This window comes from Topomyia yanbarensis, chromosome 3, assembly GCF_030247195.1.
Source record: "Topomyia yanbarensis strain Yona2022 chromosome 3, ASM3024719v1, whole genome shotgun sequence".
Classification (NCBI taxonomy): domain Eukaryota; kingdom Metazoa; phylum Arthropoda; class Insecta; order Diptera; family Culicidae; genus Topomyia; species Topomyia yanbarensis.
In genome coordinates this window covers 334,839,379-334,858,753 of record NC_080672.1, presented here as the reverse complement: position 1 = coordinate 334,858,753, position 19,375 = coordinate 334,839,379, and the positions used below count along the sequence as shown (strand labels likewise).

The 19,375-nt window shown below is 35.1% G+C and overlaps 1 protein-coding gene across 4 annotated transcripts in view; it reads left to right on the top strand.

Moving 5' to 3' along the window:
• Window positions 1-19,375, top strand: part of LOC131691972 (pikachurin) — a 788,885-nt gene that overhangs the window by 750,100 nt on the left and 19,410 nt on the right. The window lies entirely within an intron of this gene.

Sequence of the window (19,375 nt, the reverse complement as noted above, 5' to 3'; positions counted from 1 at the left end):
ACATTCCTGTTAAAGCTATTCATCACCGGTTAAAAGCTTTCGCGAACAAATTTCACAATCCTTGCCAAACCCACAATGAGGCCACAGCGCCAGGACGAGCTTTGATAAATTGTTAAATAACAGGCCCTGGCGAATCCTACCGTAGAGCAATTTTTTAACTAATCCACTGTGCAAACTTTTTGAATGATAAATGTTACCATAATTGTGACAATTATTCACGTTACAACAAGCTGCACACATGCCATTATTCGCAACATCAGCAGAAGCCCTGGCAAGCCATGCACAGGATGGGGCAGGTAAAGGATGTAGAAAACATTTGCGTCCCTTTGTAAATGGGTGTAGGATATGTGCTGTTCACCGGGTGAAGGCTGCCCGTTTCCACTCAAACTCAAGTGCATTCCGAAAAATATGCTGCGATGGCAAATAAAATTGTTGAAATATTACCTCACATCGATCGGACAGAGATGGGTGCACTATGGTCGATTTTCACCAGTGCCGACGACCAAAAATATTTTCTCGGTTATATGGTTGAATTACAACGTCCTCGAAAACAATACCTAATGTTTAATTTTTTCTAACCTCAATTCAATAGTCAGTTTGTTTTATTCCATCTGTTCAAGTTCAATCGGACGACGCTAATCAGTTTACCATGGTTAGTCCGAAGGGTTTCCGCCATTGCATAAATTGCAGGACACAAAATCAAAAAAAAAAAATTTTTCTGAAAGTTTATTTGACACGGCTCAAAGCGTTAGCACAACTGAGCCGTGGAGTTTTTAACAATGAGTAAAAATTAAAAAAAATACTAAGATTGTCTGTCTGCCACATCTAGTTGACGCGGTTTGCTGCTGCGTATTGGGATCCCGTTCTTTGGCGGTGAAGCATTAGTTACCTTTTTCGGCGTAGCTTGGGAGTCATTCAGTCAGCCTTCTCTCGGGTTATAGTTCACATTAGAGATGGTCGGGTTCGGGTTTTTGGTCCCGAAACCCGGACCCGACCCGAACCCGACGGGTTTCGGGTCGGGTTCGGGTTCTGTAATTTTAAGCCTTTCGGGTTCGGGTCGGGTTTCGGGTTTTCAAATTTGAAACTCTCGGGTTCGGGTCGGGTCCGGGTTTTTGAAATTTTGAACTTTCGGGCTCGGGTCCGGTTTTTCAAATTACAAATTATCGGGGTCGGATCGGGTTTGGGTTTTTCAACAAAACAACCCAACCATTTCATGACGCTGTTTGCGTCTGTACACAAAACGCAGTCTCTTTTTGTTGTAGTGAATTATACTTTGAGATACGAATGGATGACACATAATAACCGCACCAACTGTTAGCACCTTTGAATCGCTAGAATTCGTCGTATTTTCTAGTGCTCAAATATTGTATTTATTCATTCTTGCATAAAATTTCGTCTCTTCAGATTCGCAAACTGCCTGAAATATTTAATTTTTTAAACGAACATTCATGAAGGAGCATTCAACAATTCGTATTTCACATCTAAAACCTCTTGCGATTTATTTTTCATGATAATTAGTGATTAGGGCATTGCAAAAAAAAAATTTTTTTGAATTCTCGAAGGCCCCCCCTCTCATATTGTGACAAATGTCAAAGTAAGCTCAGATGCCAAATTTCACATCATTTGGACAATTTTAGACCTCCGCCCACTTCGCTTGAAATTTTTTGAAATTGGTGCTATGGGAAAATATGGAGGAAAAATACATTAAATGGAATAACTTTTGAAGTAGCAATCAGAAAATTAAAATTTATACCTCTTTTGGAAGGAAATAATCTTAGTATTTGAATGGAGATATATTTGTTTCTAGAAAAATACGGGAAAGTGGGGCACTGGGTCATTTTGGCCCCAAAATCCCCTATTTTTAATAATTTTTCTGCTCCGTGATGCAAATCATACATATTTTGTAGTTTTTCTAATGTGAAAAAATCTCAGAAATCGAACGGAAGCCTTTTGACCTTAGTCCGAATACGAGAAGTTGGGGTTAAATGGCCTTTTGTCATTCATATTAAACTTCATCATTTTCTCGTGAATATATCTCTATTATTCTTCACTCAATTTTCATAAACTATACCTTGTTGAACGTGGAAAATCCTTAGGATTATAACAAAAATAGATTCGTTACCGGTAAAATTCAGGAACATCAAATTATCTGACATATAGTGTCGATTTCACATTTTTATCATAAAATCGCACATATTAACTCCATTTAACAACAAAATTCTTATTTAATTTACTACTTTTAGTGTAAAATATGCTTAGGGATCACATGAGAAAAGTTTCATTCCTGGAAAAATAGGGGAAGTTGAGGTATTAGGACAAATAATGAAAAAATGAGATTTGTAGAGTAAATATCAAAAAGTTTGATTTTTCTGAATTTTACCTTTAACGTTTTTATTTTTGTTCTATTCCTCAGAATTTTACACGTTCAATAAGTTACATTTTATGAAAATTGATTGAAGAATAATAGAGATATATGCATGAGAAAATGATAAAATTTAATATGACTGACAAAAAGCCCTATAACCCCAACTTCTCGTATTCGGACTAAGGTACAAAGGGTTCCGTTCGATTTCTGAGATTTTTTCACATTATAAAAACTATAAAATATGTATGATTTGCATCACGGAGCAGAAAAATCAGGTGATTTTGGGGCCAAAATGACCCAGTACCCCACTTTCCCGTATTTTTCTAGAAACAAATACATCTTTATTCAAATATTAAAATTATTTCCTTTCAAAGGAGGTATAAATTGTAATTTTCTGATTGCTACTTCAAAAGTTATTGCATTTAATGTATTTTTCCTCCATATTTTCCCATAGCACCAATTTCAAAAAATTTCAAGCGAAGTGGGCGGGGGTCTAAAATTGTCCAAATGATGTGAAATTTGGCATCTGAGCTTACTTTGACATTTGTCACAATATGAGAGGGGGGGCCTTTGAGAATTCAAAAAAAAATTTTTTTTGCAATGCCCTATTAGTGATAAACCAAATCAAGAGGAATTTATCGGAAAATATCGGTTCAACTTTCTATTATAGAATATAAATTTCGACAGGTACTTTAAAACCCATACTTAGGCCGCGGCGACTTTTTCTCTACGTAAACGGTTTTGTGGGGTACATTCGTACCACAGAACTAAAATCGCTCTAATATGTCTAATTTTTATTAAATTTATAGATAAATTGGATATTTTTATTCTAAAAGCATTCATTAAGAACCTGTTCAAAAATATTCGTGTTTTGACTATTTAATGATGTAATATTTCTTTTTTATAGAACAAGTCTTTAAAATACGTCAAAATTCCCTTTTTCTTTCATATTGCTATAACTCCAGTAGTTTCAAACCGATTTTGACCATCTATACGGTGCTGTAAAGATTATTAAATTTCCTTTTCAACAAAATTATTCAAAAACCGGTCAAATAGTGTATTTAATCCGATGCTTTTTTGAACACCAAACGCCAATACAAACGGTAAAAATACAGCAAAATGCAGTGACGGAGATGAAACATGAAGGCGTCGAAGGAACAGCTAGAAAGGGTGCATTGTACGTGTATATAAAGTATGTTCCAGAGCCTGGGCTGCAGAAGATGACGAATCGTGTTTTGCCACTTTCGTCCGCAAAAGCAAAGATTACGATACCGATCCAAGCGCTCTAGTTACTATAGGCTATAATGCTTTCTAATGTCAATTAACAGATTCTATTATTCGGCAGAATTGGAACTTATACAATTTTACACAAGTTTATCGCTTACTATGTATTGATATTTTGCTTTTAAAAAAAGATAATAAATTTTCCGAATTATTAGACAAAACACTAACGTAAACGGTTTTGTGGGGTACATTTGTATCCCAAACAAACTTTAAGCGAGCACTGTTAAGTTGGTCAAATGAAACAAATAGGTTGTACCTGCTTTAACGGAAGTTTAATAATAAAATTGATTTATGATAAAGATTGATTGCAATTGAAATAAACTGTTACGGAATAACAAGGATTTGAGCTCACAAATTTGGTGGTACTTTGGTGGCATTATGGCGGCTCAAATTTAAAAAGGGCACATTATTTTTTTAAAAGCAGATAGTTTGAGCCAAATTTATTTTCTGACATCATGTAAACTTCCGAATACGAATTACAAATTGACATAGCTTAATTTAATACATGTAATAAATTATACAAAACTGCCTTGCAGGAATGATTTCTTCCTTGCTTCCTTGCTGTTCACCGTCAGAGGTTCTTTTTTGTTTCTTGTTTTTACGGGTCGCTGTTGTCTTCATCAGTATTTGCATCTTTATTGGTGATGCTAGTTGTTGGCTTAGGAGTGGTTGTCGCAAAAATATGCGTTATTTAGGATGTAGGTTCGAAATAATAAATCAAAACGCGTTGCTACTGATGAGACTGTTTCCATTTCAATCCCACTTTGAAACTCCTATATAAAATACCAAGCCGCTGAACATTCCGCAAGGAATTGAATTGCTATAAACTATTAACCCGTCATATCAATAAAAACCAATCCGTGCTTTCTCTTGATCAGATGGCATTACTTTTGGTTCGACTATTAAGAACCGCTATTGGGTAGCTTCGCAATTTTTGGAAAACTAATCAAAACTGAAGCTTCGCTAACATTAATCAATCTCTTGACACATTATAATCACCAACTAGCACCCGCTTTTTAGCAGGCGCAAATCCCATTGAGTCTGCTCGTGCTTTAGAAATACCTATAAAAGCATGTTGTCAGAGGCCTTAGTGATAAAAAATGCATGACATAAATCCGAAATATAAAACCCAATGAGCATCACTTTACGTATCCACAAATCGCCGAAAACATTTTCGCATGAGCATTGTTATATATTATCAACTCAACACACACACAAACGAAACTAAATTAATTTATCCCGACCACAACCCACAAGCAGCGCTCACACGTCGCACCCTGCAGTGATGAACTCAATCTTAACCCCCCCCCCCTTCACTCTGCAAATCATCGAGTATACTCGACTCGCACCTACCGCATTTCTATACTCGTGCATGTTTGCAAAGTTGCAAATCGCACAGAAGGCTGAAGAGCACACGATAAACTTTGCCTACAGCGAGGAAACTGGTGCAAGTGGTACAGGCACCCGAAAAATTTCTACACGGCTTAACTGTGTGTAGGTTAATGCAACCACTGCCGAAAATCCATAGCGTCTACCGCTTATTGTACTGTCCGGACGTTATTGTCATTATGTTGCTCGTTTGGCAAGCGAGCAACGAATGCTTCAAACGGAATTTTTTACATGCATTTTTATTTATTTCATGTTGTGTTTTGTGTCTAATTACATGTTGTACATAGTAAGCAATCAGAATTTGAGCTTTCCATCTTTGATCTTCTTTGTTATTAAAATATTTGATGATAGGTTAGTTTTTCCTATTTTGCCTTTTAACCATGTAGATGATTCAATAGTTAAAGAAAATCCTACCTATCTTATGCCAACTTCAAAACTAATTTCAAGCTTTCAAATTTTGAATTATTACCATTTCTGAAGTGAGGCACAGGAACAGCAGATTTCGGCTCATCTTTAAGGTTTTGTTTTGTATGCGTTGGAATCTCACTCTATGTGTCTGGGCACAATCCCTCCATACGGGTACTGCATGCTGGATAGTAGAGTAGATTATTTGTTTGTAGACAGTCATCTAATTCATAACGCTCAGTTCAGATGTTCTACATATCAGCGGGTACAAGGACCGGATGAGTAAGTTGCATTTGTTGATGATTTTATTAACAGTACTGGTTGCTTCGTAGGAGATTATTCCTCGCGCCGTTCGGCGGATTGTATCTCGTATTCTTTGTATCACCCCTTTCTTCGCTTGAATGATCATGTCCCATCTTCTTTTTCTTTGCAAACAAGGGGCTGGGCTGCACGAGCAAAATACGACGAATGTTTCAAATACGAGAGGTTATAGATAGAGGTGCCTATTTATAAATTCTCGTATGTAATTAGGCCACTTAGGTACTTCCTATTGATGGCTCTGCCTGAAAAAAACTCTCTCATGAATGGTAATTCTAACTTTGTTCGTGAATTTTTCAATTTTTGCATATTACAGATCAATAGGCTACGTTAACTGCACAGATATTAAATTTTTACTAATATTTAAGTTAGGCGTTTCACCTGGGTTCGAGTCCCGACCCCGCACATAGGGTTAGAAATTTTTCACAAGAGATTTTCTAACTCGAAGAGGCGAATGACCTTAAGGTTAAAATTTCTATAATCGAAATAAAAAAAAGTTAAGCGTTTCTGAATCGGCTGGTGTATAAATGATTAAAATCCATCTAGTAATAGCTGAGTTATAAGTGTACTCAGGCAGTGTCATTATCCTTCCAACTGGAAAAAATCAAATATGTTTCCTGTGCTCAATAAAGGAGATCGGCGAAATGTTAAAAATTGCAAAGGAATTACATCGTTTTTCGCCTGCTACAAAATCCTGCATGCTATTTTTGGACATATTTCGTCAACAAAATATTTTCGATTTCCAACATTTGGATTTTTTCAAATATTGAAATAAAAATATTCGAACGGAGCCCCCCCCTTAATGATGTCCGATTAAGCTAAAAATTTGCTTAGGTTCCTTGTTCGAAACAATAAACATGATTTTATGGAATAATGAAAGATGACAATTTTCATTGGTACCTATTGAACATCCGTCGTTCTCTATACAAATTTTGGTTTAAAACTGTGAAGCCCGGGTATTTTTTTTAAAAATTTCTTCATCACAGATTTCCTGGGACCCCAAACTTTGGGTACTTTTCGTTATTTATTTTCTGTTCCCAAATTGCTAAAATTTTGTTTCGCAGTGTAATCTATCGGTTGAACGCTTATGCCTCTAGAGCTTTTAACTTTTACTGGTATTAGTTAGATAAGCTTATTTCGAATCTAATTCATAAAAATAACGAAAACTGAATATTACATCGAGGACAACTTCGTAAATGAAGTTTTCAGTGTACTTCTATTTGACAAATAGTATACAGCATAACATAAAAATGTTTTAATTCATGCCATTTTAAGTATTTTTTCGGACGATACTAATTTTACTATTTTTATTTGATACAGCTGGATGGGTTAGTTTTACTAGGTCGTGAATCTTTTTCATATATACAACCGCGCGGTATTTACCGCACCGCAAAAACTGCGGTGCGGTGAGACACTTTTTCCCGCGGATGCGGTGCGGGAAATGAGCTTTTACCGCGCGGTATTACCGGTAATATTTGATAAAGTCTGCAGTCTGCATTAAAAAGTGAATTAAAAAACTAAGACTTTTACCATTTCAGAAGGACGCAAATAGATTTATTTTCTGAACGAATGCTTAGCAATGTCATTATTAGAAAAATCTCTCTGTCAGAACGTTCGACTTTTTATTATTACCATACAATAGAGAAACATAATAAGCATTGCTCTAATTTCCATAGACTTGACAATGATTTGAAAAGAATTCCGAATATAATCTGTATTCTACCTATCACTACTTGATTTTTTACATTTTGGTTATGTATTTGTATTTGTATTTGTTACTGTTACTAAGAAATAAAATTTATAAGCTGTGTCCAATATAATTTGGCACCATTATTTTTACGACATATTTTGAGCACTATTTATTTAATACTTCAAAGTAACAATTTACAACGAATCTTTTCAAATACATAAAACGCACAATCCGATCATTGAAAAACAATTGAATTGTACTGTCAAATCCAATTTAAAAATGCCCCATTTCTCGCGATTCCTCTAGGCAATTGTAGAATTATGAATGGTTTTTGATGACATTTTCTCAACTGCGAATTTTGATTAATTTGGAGAACTTAAAGATAAACTAATAATACTGCGACTTAAAAACAACCCAAAGAATGTAATAATCATCATCAAACCAAACGATTTGGAGGAATTGGCAGTAAAGAAGATAAAATTATGAAAATTGTCCAAAATAAGGAGGGGTCCAAATTAGGCTAATTATCTTATCATTCGTCCATCAAGATAGTATTTCTATCTCTTTTGATTTCTATGTAAATTCGCAATGAATTTTCTGCAGTCCGTTTTATAAGACTCCTTCTCAAAAAGTATTCTACATAACTTTTTTTTGCGTACGTCCATTGTTCGTCCAACTGGGAATATTTTATACCAAATTAACAATTAATATTTTTCAGTTAGGAAGTAGTTTTGTAACTTTTTGAAAGTAAAGCTTCTAACTTCAATTGAAGTTTTTGCCATTCACATTATGGAAAAATAGTAGTTTTATGTATTTTACATAAAATGCAAGAACTTTCGAACTAGCCGTTAGACAATTACAGCTCATACATATTTAAGGGAGCAATCTTAGTAGTTGAATAAGAATACACCCGTTTTCTTGAAAAATACGAAGTTAGGGTTTTGGGGTTCCTAAAATCCCCTATTTGTAATAACATTTCTGCTGTATGCTGTAAATCATACATCTTTTGCAGTTTTTTTAATGTTCGAAAACTCTATACCGGTTGAGATGAGATGGATTCCTGATTTTTTCGTCAAATATGGCGACGTCCTTATTGATGAAATTCAACATATTTTATATCACTGTATTGGGATAATATATAGAAGTACTGGTGTTTTCCTTATTTTTTGTGAATTTCTTTTAAAAGTTAAAGGTGATTTTTACTATGTAAATGCGAAAAACGTTCATTTCATATTCATGTGGCAAAGTCATTGAAAATATAAAAATTGAAAGAAAAAAATATGCAACTTTATTATCCATTTTTTCAATTAACTGAAGGATAATTAAATTAAAAGTTTTTCTATTACTTGCTGCGCAAGAACGTTTTTATATGCATAATTATGAAATACAGCTACATTTCATAGGACTTCAGTGCTATGCTAATATTTAGAGGAATGAGAATGTTTTACCTTGTTTCGAAAGTATTTGTCTCAAAATGTACGGCATTTTATTAATAAAACTTGCAAATTTGAATTTTTTCATAGATGTTACATTCTGAGGAGTCCATCAAAATTAATTTTCGTGTAAATAAGAATAATATTTTATTATATATGCTTATACAAAATAAATGAATAATTTTTCAACAAAATTTAAAAAACATGAATTTTACCGCATCTACCGCACTACCGCGCGGTGCGGTGCGGATAAATGCAGTGCGGTTGATGTAAGCGGTGCGGTTTTATTTTTTTGCGGTTGCGGTTGCGGTGCGGACTATCCATTTACCGCCCACATCCGCACCGCGACGAACCCTATCCAGTCCCATCAGGAGTATCTGTTCCTTTGAGGCAAATCGGACAACGAACCAACGTATGGAATTTTTTGACAATTTACATGGAGAAAACTTATTAACTCGTATTTTCTCCGCTAGATGTCACTGTATGCATCAGTTTATCAGTACAAGTGAAAATAAAAAGGATAGACTTATAGCCTACAACTTTGTCAAAGACGTAGAATTTTAATGCATAATATGAGTCATCGCTTGGTTAGAAAATTTCTGTTCCATATTTCACCGCGTAGTGGGCGCAAACTTTTTAAAGTAATGAGATAGAAACTAAAAGTTTTCTACAAAGTTGTAGAATAGCCATTTCTCAGTAATTATCTGAAGAGAGTTATAGTATAGAGATAACTCTCTTCATTAAAAGTTAATGATGGTGCCCTCTATTCTGTGAAATATGGATGTAAAATTTTCTAGTAAATAGATTTTTCACGGTGTCTCTGGTAGAAAATATTTAAACAAAAAATCAGTGTCGCCCAAATACTCACTAATCGAAAGCTTAGATGCTCCTCTTTCATCTGAGCATAACTTTGAAATGTTCTATCGGGGGGGCTAGAACAATTTTTTTTCAACATTTTGATCAATTTTTTAGGTAATTTTTCAATGAATAGCTCAAAACATACATCTCCCTTTTAGGAGGTTAAATCAATGAGAACACACTGTCAGAAAAACGGACTTGTAACTCAACAGAAATGCTCCGAAGACACCATTTAGCCAGCTTCGCATTGGTATTAAGAGGTCTTGAACTTTGCAAAACAAATCATTTCCTTCAATTTATTTTTCTTCAGAATATATTTTTGCTCGGGGTTTTTTGTAACTAATGTTACATTCAAAATTCTATCATTGTTGTATGGTTTCTTGGAACAATTTTTGCTCAATTTGATTTGTTTTAGTTTTTAGTTTCCTTCAAAATTACGAGTTTAAACACGATGGACAGACTCTCTTTTTAGAACGCGTAGGAGCAGTGGTCCACATTTTAGCAGAAAATTATATTTTCCGCAAAATCATTTCATACTATCTGATTTGGAAAATATTTGAAAGCAGTAGGGTGTTTTTAGGTATTGTTCATTGGTTCAAAGTAGCAATTCTATTATAGAAAATATGGAAAATTGAAATTTTAAAGTGCACTTTACCAAGTATTTTGATTTGAGTAGTCAACAAAACAAATGATCTAAATACATCAAATAAAGGTAAAATGTTCTGAGGAATCCAAAAAATGATATAATTTTGAACAAGAAAAGGATCGGAAAAGAATCCCGAGCAAAAAATTCTTTTATCATAAAATATAAACAAAAGGGTATTGTTTTGCGGATTTGAAGAAATTCTAAAAAGTTATTGTAACAGGTATAAACCCTATGTTGGCCCAAAAACTCAATTAGTTAAAATAAATAAACTAAAAAAGAATTTATTTTAATATTTTCACAACTAGGTAGATGCGAAAAATTGGATCGTTTTCTGTATGGTAGCATTTTTAAGGAATATATAGAAATATTTAGTGCATTGATTGCAAATCCAAAAAGAAAGTATTCAAAATTGAGTTATGAAGTGAATGTATATAAAAATAGATATTTAAAAAAAATTCTAGAACCTTAGGAAAAACAATTCAAAATTTGTCTCGTTTAAAATAGAGACAAGTTTCCGGATAGTGAGTACATCAGTGATATTGATTTGTTTGTGGAAATATTGTTCTGCCAGAGACAAAAAAAAAATGCTCCGAGTAAAAATATTATTCAAATTTTAAATTTAAATCAGCCCGAAATTGGTTAAATATCGGACAGTGGTGTGTTCGGAGGTATTTATTAACGTAACAAGCCTCTCCTTCTGATACTGTATGTCCAAAGATCCATCCCCCTGAAAGTGATATAACTTCTGAGAGCTTTTCATTGAAACGCAATCTTCAAAAATAATCATCAAAATGTAAAAAAATATTGTTCTAGACCCCCTGATAGACCATTTCAAATTTAGTCTCAGATGAAAGAGGAGTATCTAAGCATTCAATTAGTGAACATTTCAGCGATACTGATTTTTTTGTCTGAATATTGTTCTACCATAGTCACCGTGTTTTTATATTATGTAAAAATATTCCTCTGAATAATAATATTTAGCTAAACTCCACTGTAATATCACAAACAAAAAAGTTTGTGAAATTCTACGACTGATTCAACACCATACTCTGTTTCGCCCACGCAAAACTGATTCAGACATTACTTCATTAAAATTTTAATAACTTTTCCTACTAAAGCTGGATTTATTCGCAGGATTTGACAGGATTGTAGGTAACAAAATTATCTTTCTTATTTTAATTTTTTGTTATAAACTGATGCATACAGTGCCACCTAGCGGTGAAAATACGAGCTAGTGAGTTTTCTACATGTAAAGTGTGGAAAAATCCCATAAAAACTTCAAATGCGCTGGTCCAGTAAGGTTCGCTCGAACGCGATCGTCAACCACGTTTTTGAAAATAAATATTTTCTTTAAAATGGGGGCTAGAGACGTAAGAGTTAATGCAAATGTTTATAGAATTGGATAATTTATTACAGAGAAGTACATTATTTTGAGTGTAAGAATGTTGCTCAAAAAGTCCTGGTAAATTTATAAAATTTTTTTCTCTTGTGTAGTTGCATAATTGTGGTTGTTGGAATTAGCTAATATCCTACGCAGTATTCATAATGCTCTAAATAATTTGGAAGCGTAGAAGCGACAACTTTTTTTCGATTTTTGGCCGTCCGAGATGCCACAGTGGCCTTCGATAATGAATTGTACGGCTCCGGAACTCGGTAGTTGTGCGACAGATGCATTGTGCTTCGACTGTTTGGACGCATGTGCCAATCAATCTGTAGAGTTCATGGGAACGGAACATTCCGGGAATGGATTCACACTGCTGAGAAAGAATTTTTTATATCTCAGATAGGTATCTCATTCGTACTGAATATGACAGTATTTTGCTAACGTTTATTGATGATAAATGGACAAAAAATGAAGATTAACAAAATAGCAATCGGTCTGCCTACATAATTATTCTTAAAAAATAGTTTGTAGTATGTGAGGATTGGGATGGCGAAGCTTCATATACATTTCGCGCTTATCGTTCGAGAATTTAACTAGGGAAACTGTAGGACCATTAGATTTCGGTGATAATGATCGGAAAATGAATTTGAAAAATTATTATAAGAATATAAATTTTGCTTCATTAGCATGATCAAAAATTATTCTTCATTGATTAGTTTAAAATATGACTTTTAATGGTCTGTTCAAAGAGACGAAACTCTTAAAAACTTAATTTAAATGAAGAACTTTTATCAAAATACAAATAATTATACTTTATGTTTTAGTTCTTGTTTCACTATATAATATTCCATCTATAGAAATTTGGTAAATTAAAAAATCTTTTCGGTAATGTTGAGATGACGAGAAATAAATATTGCAAAACCGACTAATGGCAAAGCTTTGATTCCAAAACCATCACGCCGTGAGATACTGAACAAAAACAGAAATTCTTCTACGGTTGATATAGGAAATGATGTATAGTTTCCGATAGATATTTTTGACGTAGGACTACGTCTTTGTTTTCGATATGGGGGTGCACTTTGCAAATTCTGCAAAAATGGTATATAAAGAAAAGTGGTCCAATTTTAAACGCATATAATTCAGCCAACTCACGATAAATTTTCAAATTTTTTGCACATCACCCCGAAATACTTCTAAGAATAGATTCCAATAGATAAACCCAAAGATTTTTAATATCATTGCATTAAAAATGTAAATAATGTACAACCTAGTCAAAATATCGCGCATTTACACACAGAAGACAGCGCTTCCCAAGTCCAGCACGACAGATTTGTGTACCTAGTGCGCTGCGCTACTATGGATGACGTCATCATCGACTATTTAAAGAACGGATTGGGCCGGACAAGCTCAGTTGCCTGTTGAACGGCAGGCGGAGCAGTTCAATGCTCTGTGTGTTTTCACAGCCAGTGTAGCTGAGTTAGTGGCAAGGTCATTAGAACAGGTTTAATACCTTACGGGCTTAACTTTTGTTTTCTGTTGATCCCTCATCCCCCCGAGCTTAGGAAACATAACTACGAATCACTCAAGTCTACCAACATGCCTCCTGGTAAAGATGGACTTGCCCTCTTTACCGTGAGGACCGACAAAAGAAAAGCCACGTAAGATCACCACTGAAAACCTATCGAGCGCAATGGTAATAGTCTAATAAAAATCTTTCCCGGCATTCGAAATACAAACAGAGATGAACAGCAGCAATTTCATTGATGCTAATCGTCGACAGGTTTTTAGTGGTGATCTTACGTGGCTTTTCTTTTATCGGTCCTCACGGTAAAGAGGGACAAGTCTGTCTTTGGCGGGAGACATGTTGGTAGACTTGAGCGATTCGTAGTAATTAGGGTTGCTACCCCTCCGGGTTTTACCCGGAGACTCCGGTTTTCTGGAGCGATCTCGGGGCCTCTGGGTTTTATATCAATTTCTCCGGGTTTGGTTCGAAGAAGCATAGTATCAATGTTTTTGGAATTAATTGGTTCTTCACAAAATATTTAAAAAGTTTAAGTTAACTATTACTCTGGTTCAGAATTATTTTTCCCGACTAACCCTTTTTTTCAAGATGGCGAAGATGAATTCACCAAATTTTGCTGATTGGTTTCACAAAGCAATGAAAATGAAAAATAAAAAAAAATTACTACAAATCAAGGAAAGTAATATTTTGCTATATGCCACAATTGAAATGTTGCATTCCACTAAGTCGCTCAAAATGGTGTAAAAAAGTTATTTCGCTACAAATTTTACCTAAACACTAATTTTACCTAAACTGACTAGGTCAACATCAAACGAGTCCTTCCGGTGTTGTTGTTACTCCTGCAGCGACCCTTGTGTGTTGGGTAGGGGAGTTGCCCCCTGTTTTGCCCCTTTGTTGCGATCTCTGGTGATGAATAACTGACACCACATAGTGCTTTCCATGTGATGCCACAACCCTGCCTCCTTTGCTCTCCTTTTTCTGTTAGTTGTGGAGGAGAGCGATGCTCGTGCGACTTATCCTCCACAGTGAGAGTAGCTGGTGCTTTTGTATTCTTGACGCTTAGGCTGGGAAATGAAATACTACAACAGATTAAACCGAAAAAACCGTTTTCAACCGTGAAAAGTTTACAGCTTTACTTTGATATAAAAAGCGATTAAAGTGCTCTAAAATGCCGAGATTCCAATTTCTGGCTCGTTCCACTCAAAATTCACAACCCCCAGATCAGTGAAAATCTCCGGGTCAAAGCCTCTCCAGAGGTGGCAACCCTGCTAGTAATGCTACCTAAGGTCGACTCCAGCCTGCAGAAGACAAAGGATTAATCCGTAAGATTTTAAGCCTGTTCTAATTACCCTGCCACTTTTAGTTTTCCGATCTGTACACTTCACATCCTTGCTCTCACTTGAGTACTATGGCTTTAAATTTTCATAACTTTCCCTACCCAGTAAGCTCTAGTTAATTGAATGTCGTTAAAATGTAAAAAATGCATAATTATTAGTTTCGTAAATATGCGGTTTGCTGAAACCTTCCGTCAGTGCCGCTAGTTCAGTAAATAAATACAAAAAGCGAAATCGTCTGAACATCAGCGACTGCTCGTTCAGTGTACTTTTTAAGCGACATCCAGAGGGTTACAATATTGATCTTAAAAAGACATCAAGATAAAAGAAAACGCTAATAAGATAAAAAGACTCTAGAAAAAGCAATCAACGTTTATTATTGAACCAGATGATGGATCTTTTCATTAGCTGCCATCCATCAGTCATGCAATAAGTTTTAGTTACGCAGCAATGTACAGTTGATTTATTCAATCGCATTGGTCGACGTTATCGTGCCCTACGTTGTGCTGCTGCCGACTGACGGTGCGGCGGTGGCCAAAGCAGTTAGAATGCGAACATCCCATACAGCAGCAGCGCAGCAAACTTCTTCAAGAGAAAATTAAATATTTTCTCTGCCCGTTACCGGGGTAGCGCATACAGGACGAAGCACTCTCATCCGCCTGTCCATCCGAAGGGCCTGTGCCGGGAAGTGGTAGGTGGGGCAAAAGGTTTGAATTTATGACCGTAATAAAATAACACCATCTTGTTGAAAAATGTCAATAAAGTGGGGCGCATGGAATGCGTTTTCTCTAGTGCCGAAGACAACCACAACGGGAAGATGTAACGAGCGAAGGGATGATAAGAACCAAGATTTTATAATTTATTGGTAGGCAGAAATTTCAAATTAACACTTGCTACCCTCTAAAGTTACGTACAGTATTGAGACACATTATTGAATTCCGTTTCGGGGCGAAAGGAGAAGCAATTTGAAATCACCACCCACTATTTTTTTTTCCTTCGATAAGCGGATAATAAATTGTTAGTCTTTTACAATAGATATCGGGTATTATAAGACCTTACAAGAGAACCTGCTTTTTCAAATGAATTTAGATACATTCTCTTTTAGACTACATGGGACCTACAAAAAACCTTTACACAAAAGAAAATCTTACTGAGAGTGAAAAGCTCGTTCATAAACAACGTAATAGAATAAATTTACCAAAGATTATCTGGATTCAGTTTCACGTTGGAGTATAAAGCATCAGTATGAATACTTTTTTTTTATTACACGTGATATTTTGGTACAGTAGTTTTAATATATGTTCCTTCAAAGTGAAGCCTATATTTTGTCATACGACTAGTCATTCAAAATAGAACTATCACTAAGCTATCAACATACGCTATATAGGAATGATCTTTCGGATCGCACGTCCCACTATGCAGCATTTATAAACATCAGCTTTATTTTCGGTTGTGAGACATGGGAAACAGTTCCAAATATTGGCTCAGCAGCTTGACCTGGTTTCCGGGCATTATTGCTTGAGGTATACATGGTATGGAAATTGGAGCAATGTGACACCCACACACAGAGAATCGTTGATGCCATATTGTTCCTTTCCAAAGCACTTTGCTAGAATGACCTAAGAATGGCCAAAACCTCCCCTGCTACGACGATGCCAACGACGATGATAAAATGGCTCGAAAGAAGGCAGCAGTTGAGTATAATTCCAATTTATGACCCGCTGTTAGTGTTCACAGTGGGATTTACAGAGTTTGGTAGGTACTTCTGTTTACTTTCTTCTAAATGCGAGTAAATAAAAGAAATTTGAAATCATTAGCTTCGTGTAGCATCTCCTCGGCTGAAACGCCTCTTCTGTTGGAATTTGTCTCTATAACATATACCGGATACGCCTGTGTTGTTTCTACTTACTCACTAGTATTGATTCATTTATTTTATAACATAAAAACGAACAATTTCACTCCGGAATAAATGATCGTGTATTGATTTCAAATTGTATGCTGTTCCCCCGAATTCCGTACTCTGTGTGCGCTTAATTGCAGCTACCAATAAAGTAATTATATCAGAATGAATCAAACATAAAATCCGGAAGTCACCAACTGGTAATCCTCTCGAATTACCTAATCAAAAGGCAAATTATATTATTAATTAACACAAAAGCGCTAGAAAACCACATTGCACGTGCACTGATTATCATGCCTAATAACCCCATTAACGCAGCCAGGTTTTGGTCGAATATTTAGGATAATACCTAGCTGTGTAATAGTTGTTCGGGCTTTTTTCATTTGCTTCTGTTCAGCGATAGTTTTCCCGCGCCTGCTGTAGGGACACCTGTCGCCTGCACTTACCAACAGTGAGAGTGATGGCATTGCATTGATATCGGTACATCGGTGGCTGTTTGAATCTAAAATGAAAATCCAAAGCCACATTTCGACATATGCTACCGCCACAAACCAACGCCTGTTCGGTTATGCGGATATGCGTGTGCCAATCAGGTGTACAAATAAGCTCCAGATACGCTCACCTCATCAGCTCGTCGTTTTGGCTGGAAGTAAAATGTGTAGGGTGTCTCGATCTGAAATTGATATGCCTTTTTGGAGTTTGGGGAAAAATAGCGTTCTCGTTTATTTACAATCAGCAACTAGTGCTCTATTTAACCGAATCGTTAACCTAAAAGTGTTTTGGCAGTTCTTGAGAATAGTTTATCTTGAATTGTGAACTAAAATAGCTAGAGGTGGTGGTAAGCTATTTTCGTCCGCGTCCCTTATCACCTATTTTTATAAAGTGATTCATCAGCAGTGCTATCATTGAAAATGAACCATCTTGGATATGCAAGTAATTTTTTCCGATCTTTTTTAATGAAAATAATTAAGCAGTCTTCATTTCGTTATATTCTGAATTGCACATATTTTGTAGTATGCAATTTGAAATGTTCTTTGATTTGATGGCATTGTAAGGGAACACGTATCCGCCGGTTGATGCCTATCGAGCTGACATTTCTTTAGACTGAGCAAAGTAATTTATTTCGTGTTTATTTGACCAACTAAAAAACGAATCCACTGGGTCTTTAATGCGCGTGGGGAATACGCATGGTCTTGTCTGAGTGAATGATGACTTTTGAATTATGTGTGAGGGTTGAGAATTGACAATTCACAAGAACAATTACCAATTTGCGGCAATCATTTCAGTACGAGTATCAAATGTTTTAATTGCCATATTTAATGGTTTACTTTTAGTCCATTAAATAATCAGTCAATTATACTGAGCCAAGAATAAGTACGTATTAATTGGAGACGTGTTTGATTCGTGCATGATATTATCATATCGTTTAGGAACGCAGCATCGATATTTTTTTCTGTTTTGCGTCTCCATCGTAATACAGTTAAGACCCGCCTAAAATTCACCAAGGGGCTGATAAAACGGGGACATTGATAAAATCGGGACATATTTTTTTCTTTCTTTTTAACAAACCGAAGCACTTAAAATATTCTTCTTTGGTCCCTAGAAATAGCCTAATATCCTTTCCTGATTATTTACCTTATACTTTCCTTAAGGTGGTCTGACAGAGCAAAATAATTTTTTTTTGCATATTTCGGATCTCTAAGATAAGAAAAATATGCCCAAAAAAGGATTTACTCGAATGCAACTTGGTTCGTCTGCTAGAGCCCATCAAACTACCAACCATCAAACTACCAACCATCAATTATCATATAAAGCTGATAAAATCGGGTCAAAAAGCTGACAAAATGGGGGTATATAAAGACGGGAGCTGATAAAATCGGGTCTTCACTGTATCGCAACGAGGAGTTTGAAAATTTCAAGTTACGGAATCTCAATATGCTTGTAATAATACCGTAAACCGGGGTGACATTGATCACTTTTCGAAGTAATCATTGCATATTTTTAGACGCAACACATTTTATTCAAGTTTAATATTTTTAAACCATGTACTGATGTATGGAGAACAAGACTGGATGGTTTTACCTACAATTCTCCGCTTACAGTCTTTTTTTTTCAAAAATGATTTCAAGTTGAAGTCCGTTTTCGTGTTCCGGGGTGACTTTGATAACCTGCATGTTCACCCACATTAAGTTGTTGATGTCAATGTTTTTCATTCAAATGTTTGTTCAAACTAATTCTGGAAAGATACTCATTGTTAAATAGATGTTAATTGGTATTATACAAAGTATTTCAATGTACTGTAAAATTGGAGTAGCCAAAATTCGCATAATTTGTGTTCAACTAGAATAAAAGATTCTAAAAACCTTTAAAACTGCTAAAATTGTTTTGTTTCAGGGTTTTATCAATGTACAAAAAGTTTCATCCATTTTAACACGTTGGAATATTGAACAATAAAAAAATGTTGCGAATTTTAGCTTAAAATAATTTGAAATAATTGCCAACTAGTTCCACAAAAAATGTATTAAAAATAAACAAACTCTTAAAACTAAATTTAGCATATCCCAATCCAAAGGAAAATAAAAACTCGCTTGTAATTTATTACTCTTGCTCAAATCTGAGATTTATTTGTTTTATAAAAAATAGACACTTTACGAAGCTTCGTAAAAATCAGGTAATGTCAAATTTCGGTTTTTTGTAGATTTTGTACCCAAAAACAGAACAATATACTAAAAAAGTATAACAAATCAGTATTTTATAAGTTTAGAGTAAAAATAATTTCAAATTAAATTGATTCGGTAGACAATTCTGGTTTAATAAGCGATCTACGAAAAAAGTTTCGAGTGATCA